At 35.2% G+C, this 6,475-nt stretch overlaps 1 pseudogene; it reads right to left on the reverse strand.

The window, feature by feature from the left end:
• Positions 1-2,717: 2,717 nt before the first annotated feature.
• Positions 2,718-5,499, reverse strand: LOC129071675 (nuclear pore complex protein Nup107-like; annotated as a pseudogene).
• Between the last annotated feature and the right edge of the window lie 976 nt (positions 5,500-6,475).

Below are 6,475 nucleotides of genomic sequence, written 5' to 3' on the forward strand. Positions count from 1 at the left end.
AGAAGTTTTAACCATAGCAATTAAATATTCAAAATAAATAAAAGATATAAAATTGTAAAGAAGGAGTAAAACCATTTCTATTCACAGATAACGTGATACATATAGATAATCCAAAATAATTCACAAAATAAGACTACCAGTGACAATAACAAAGTCATCAAATTTGCAGGATATGAAATTAACAAAAAAAAAAATCTGTTCACTTCCTATACATCTGCAGTGAACAATTTGAAAATGAAATTTAGAAAGCAATTCCATTTGCAATACCTTATATTACAATAAAATACTCAGGAATAAATTTAGCCACAATACATAAATAAAAGACTTGCTTCATGAAGACTATAAAACATTCCTAAAAGAAATTACATAATGGCTAAATAAATAAAAAGACATTCTTTGTTAATGAAATGAAAGACTTAATATTGTCAAAAGGTCAGTGCTCTTCAATTAATGTAGAGATTTAATAAAATTCCTACCAAAAGTCCAATAGCCTTTTTTGTAGAAATGAAGAACCAATTCTCCAATTTAAATATATTTCAAGATGCCACAAATAGACAAAAAATATCGATAAGGAACAAAGTCCAAGAACATACATCACAATTCCAAAAGACACTACAAAAATACAGTAACCAAAATAATGTGGTACTGGTATGCAGATAGAGACACACGCCAATGAAATAAAGTTGAGAGACCATAAATAAGACCATACATATATGGCCAGCTACTTTTCAACAAGTATCCAAGATCAGCGAATATTGTTCTGCTTAAAAAATGCTGCTTAGACAGGTTGGATAACCATATGCAAAGACATTTCTCAAGGAAGAAATACAAATAACCAACAAACACATGGACAGATGTTCAACATCACTAATTATTAAGGAAATATAAATAAAAAATCACAATAAGGTACTTCACATCCACTTAACCCTTTACCTTCACTAAGAAGGATACAACTTAGAAAAGAAGAAAATAATAAGAGTTCATGTGGAGAAATTAGAATCCTCATACGTTGCTGGTGGGATGAAAATTATTCAGCTACTATAAAATATAGTCTGGCATTTCTTAAAATGTTAAACACAAAATTACTCTATGATCTCAAAATTCCACCCCTAGATGCATAGCTACCTAAATTTAAAAGAAATACTGAAATAAGAATATACACAATGGAATACTACACAGCAGAAAGAAAAAAAGAAGTACTAAACTTTGCGACAGCATGGATGGAACTGGAGAGCATCATGCTAAGCGAAATAAGCCAGGGGGCGAAGGACAAATACCATATGATCTCACCTATAAACGGAACCTAACCAACAATACAAAGATGCAAGGAAAATATGACCAGCAACACTGAAAGGAAAAGAAATCAACAGAGACAAGAGGGAAGGGGGGCCAGGGAAAGGGAAGGGAAGGGGAAAGTCAAGGAACATATAGCAAGGACTCATGGACAAAAGCAAAGGGGAAGAGCTGAGGGAGGGAAGGTGGGAGGGGGGCGAGGGAAAGAGGTCGGGGGGAGGCAAAGACAAATGTATTTAAAAAGTAAATAAATTTAAAAAAAAGAATATATACATAGTGCATTGCAACACTATTCACAAGAGCTAAAAGGTGGAAAATGTCCAAATGTTTACATACAGATGAATGGATAAATAAATTGTGGTATACACATAAAATGTACTAGTATTTAATAAAAAAAATGAAGGACTTATATGTACTACAATTTGGATGTAACTTTGAAACATTTCAGTATAAGTGAGAGAGCCAGACAGAAAAGGTGACATTTTGTATAATTTTATTTATATTAAATATCCAGAATAGATAAATCAAAAGAGACAATGCAGATTGGTGGTTGCCAGGGCCTGGAGAAAAGAGTAATTTAAAAAAAATACTTAATTGGTAAGAAGTTTTACTTTTGAATACTGAAAATATTTAGGAATAAGATTGAGGTGGTAGTTGAATAGCCCTAAGAATGTTCTAAATGCCACAGAATTTCTCATTTTAAAATGTTTAAATTTATGTCATATGAATTTCACCCCAAATTTATTTTATTTTATTTTTTTAATTTTTTGTTCAAATATATTTGTCTCCACCTTCCCACCATCACTTTCCCATGCTTCCCTCCCCCTCCTCCCTCCCTCAATCATTCCCCACTTTGGCTTTGTCCATGGGTCCTTTATACATGTTCCTTGACCCTTTCCATCCCTTTTCCCACTTCCCCCCTTCTCTCTTGACTCTGTTGGTTTCTCTTCTCTTTCAATGTTGCTGGTTATATTTTCCTTGCTTGTTTGTTTTGTTGGTTACATTCCACTTATAGGTGAGATAATATGGTATTTGTCTTTCACCCCCTGGCTTATTTCACTTAGCATAATGCTCTCTTGTTCCATCCATGCTGCTGTAAAGGGTAGTAGCTCTTTCTTTCTTTCTGCTGTGTAGTATTCCATTGTGTAAATGTACCATAGTTTTTTTTTTTAATTTTGTAGGAAAAGAAAATTTTATTTTTTATATAATTTTATTTATAAACACAGGGAAATACTGATATAATACACTAAAATTTCAGTATCACCATAGTATTCTGAAAAGTACAAAATTCAAATGTCTAAATGTTAAAAACATGTTTTCCCCATGATTATTCAAAAGAACAAACCCAGTAATTACAAATATGTATATTTTACAAAAAACTCCATTTATCATGGAAATTAGTGAAATTACAAAGAGCAGATGATTTATGACTGAATTTCATACCCTAATGGATCAAGTCCCTGGTCTAAGAGCATCTGAGAGGATTCTCTTCTGTAGCAATTTCCTTAGTTCTTCCTTAGAAAATACCAGATACAATTTATGGTGCTCAGAGGATACCATATCTGCTAACTGCTGGCATTCCTGGTATTTACCAGTACTATACAATGCGTTGTAAAGCAGAAAACATAACATTGGCAGATAAAGCTTTCTCAGTAAAACCATTTGATGTGTTCTTTCAGGGTCTTCTTCAGCAGCATCCTCTCTAACATCCACCACCCAGCCTCCATCAACAAATAACAAGACATTATACATTTTCTCCTTAACATCATCAGTTCGGGTATCCAAATGCCCTTTCCAAACACCATAATCCATTTCATACTTCTTGTTTTGTGTGTGTTCATGAGTCACTTTCTCAGTGAAAGTTGGTTGAGACATCAGACTAGGTTTTATGGAGCTGAATTCATGTGCTTAAACCACTCATTAAAGGTTTCATGGGCTTCCAAATAAGCTCTAATGCACAAATGTTCTCTGATAGCAATATCATCTTCAAGAGGAAGTAGACTTTCCATTCCTTGTTCTTCCCACTGATTATAAATTTCTGCTATAGAATCCTGAGGAATTTTCACAAATACTTATTTTGCAGCTTTATGCTTTTTTGATGCCAAGAATTTTCTCATTATTGTATTGCCTTGCTTTAATGCTTCCAACCTCTGTGCTGGGTCAAATACCAACCAGTCAATTATATCAATTTTTAAATGGTCCTCCTCAGTAGTACCAGTATCCAAGGCTGGGGCCAAGTCATGATGGCTGAATTCACCATTATCTCTCTTTCAAATATTCTCAACAACAGTTTTTGTTATAGTAGCAATATCCAAATCTGTTTCATTAGCCAGCTCCAGGCAATGGTGACGCTGTTCAAATTCTGTAACACCTTTCAAAAATAATGCTTACTGGGCAACAGCTAGATCTTGAGGCAAATGACAGGTATAAAAATGCTACAAGATTTGTGTGTTTCTCATTTATTAAAAGCTGTATATATTTCTTTAAAACCTCAATGGAAACTTCTTTGGTCTGTATTCCAAGTGTACGAAAAAACAGAATGAGATGAGTCATGAAGTGGAGGAGGTGTCCAGGTAGGTTATTTCGTCTTTTAGAAATCCATTTGCTAAACTCATCCATCAGACCATCAACATCTCCCAGGATAAGAATTTTTGAACTATATGATTATGTTCTTCATTCTCTTCCAGAACTCTCTTTTTATCAGTAGTTTGAAGTTCTTCGAAAACCTTTTCTAAGGACCAACTTGCTTCCAAATATTCTCTAGGAAGTTCTTCAGTTTCATCCACAGTTTTTCTGATGTCCAGATTTCCTTTTCTACCAGACTGTCCACCATTACTCCAAAGCAGGCCCACACTGTGTCTTCTTAGGTATCACAAACAGGAAGAAGCTGTTTGAGATTCCCACTTAAAGCAGCATACACTGCTCTCTCATATCTATTAAAACGTTCATATTCTGCCATTCTCCAACAACTTATTTTCTGAATGCATCTACATGGGTTCCCTTCCACAGGCTCTAATTCTGTTCCTCCATTAACATTAGGGTTGTGATAGAGCTTCCAGCCTTCAAGTGTTGCAGCTCTCCATGCCTGACCACAATGATTACAGAGCTGTTGTGCCTCTTCTGTCATTCCAGCTTGGATTAGAGTGAAAGGATATTTGAGTAACCTAAGTTCATCTTCTCTATCCAGATCATCAAGTGGCATTTTCTGTCTTATGGGAGCATCACGGTCCAATTCAGTGACACGAGTACGCACACTTTCTATATAAGAAAAGAGCTGCCGCTGTTTCAAGGTATGCAGAGTATTTTCCCAATGTACTTATTTTGCATAAAACTCAATGTTATCAGAAAACTCTCCAATCTCATCTTTAGCAATGCTCTCTAACCAATCTACCCCCAGCTGACTTTGTCGGACAAGTGAATCCCTCTGAAATAACAACTCCACAGCTCTTTTTCACTAGCATTAAGAGCAGTAACCACAAACATATTTTCATCTTCTAAGGCAGACTTATCCTGGCTCTATATAAAGAAGCCAGCAGCCTCCATGTGACCATCTCCTCTTCAAGAAGCCAGAGCATGCTGGCTGTTTTTGAAAACTTTCGAAGTCCAGGTGTTGCTTGGCTCACTATTTTACTCAGTACATTCACCTGAGCACTACAAATGTTTTCATATTCTTCTACAAGGTCAAAAACTGTAGTTGAAGAGCACTTCAAAAAAATTACAGGAAATCAGAAAACATACTCATGGATGCCACTCCTCCAGTATCATCCTTGCATAACATGACAGTGCTGAGAGTTACGACCTCTGTTATACCATGGGACTCTGTGTTTGCGAAGAGCCCTGAATGCTATGCTGAGAATGCAGTGGTCCAATTACTGTCATCCAGATTAGTTACCATAGACAGATTTCTCAAGAACCCTAAGACTGTCTAACCCGGGGAGACCTCCCTCGTGATCCAAAAATGCAGGAAACACCTGGCTGCCTGAGTAAGCCTCGGTTTGGTGGATTAAAAGGTGTTCGAAATAAGCAGGGTGTTCAAGAGAGAACCTGTTTTCTTGGTGTGGTATTAGCAAAAAATTCATCTTGGGATGCCCAAATTAAAATTCTTTTTTGAACACTCTGTTTCCGTGCAATCCGTGTCACCTCTGCCTCCCAGATCACAGGGGATGACATCTCCCCAAAGCCACTCCTGTCCATTGTCACAGATTTCTCTACCAAGAACCTTGTTAATTTGATTTCAGTTTAGCTACCTCGTTTCAGCCTTCTCACTGTCTGGAAGCAAACCCCCTTTGTGTAAATGTACCATAGCTTTTTGATCCACTCATCTACTGATGGGCATTTAGGTTGCTTCCAAAACTTGGCCATTGTAAATTGTGCTGCTATGAACATTGGGATGCATAGGTTCTTTTGAATTGGCATCCCAAAAATATTTTTAAATAATAATTTGGACATATGGCAATACATGTACAAATTTTAGTTTGTTAAAATAAGTGTAGAAAAGTAAGACAATGCAAATACATGTTATAAATAAAAACATAAGTGTAAAAGAGTTGACATTTAAAGCCTGTTTCTTTATATGTAAATGCAAATTACATCTTTTTTGGTGTGTCCTTAAATAAAGACAAATGGTTTTCAGGTGCCTTATTTAAATTAATTTAAAAGCTGTTTATTGAGTTTCTGGAAAATGAAGATGTAAAAGTGAAAAGTGGAAGACACAAATCTTTGTTGTCATGTATAGCACAATCGAAATGAAAGGGGAACACAATAAAGAAAAAAAAAACAAAATCTGTAGAGTGTTAGGTAGCAATGAATTTTAAGACAAAATTTGAAGCTTCAAAATTTGTAAAAATTTTGTTATTGAAATCTTATAAGGGAGATGGAAGGTTTTGGTCCATAATACATGACCTTGAGTGAGTAATGTCTCGGTGTCTCAATTTTACCATCTAGAAAATGAAAGTAATGTTCTGGGTAATGTATATCTGATAATATAAGGAGTTGAGTTCAATGGAGTTTCTTAGAATTTATCAAGTATAGTTTCAAATCAATTTTACTTATCAATTTTTCCCTCCTTGTGTGTATGCATTGTGTATATCAAATCTAGCCATATGTCGTGACTACATTGTGGAAAGAGTTATTTAGAGCTGTCAGGAACACACAAATATACTCATTTACACATCATTTTCTG

The sequence above is a fragment of the Pteronotus mesoamericanus genome, unplaced genomic scaffold, assembly GCF_021234165.1.
Source record: "Pteronotus mesoamericanus isolate MK-2021 breed Mesoamerican mustached bat unplaced genomic scaffold, CSHL_Meso_final contig_27, whole genome shotgun sequence".
Taxonomy (NCBI): domain Eukaryota; kingdom Metazoa; phylum Chordata; class Mammalia; order Chiroptera; family Mormoopidae; genus Pteronotus; species Pteronotus mesoamericanus.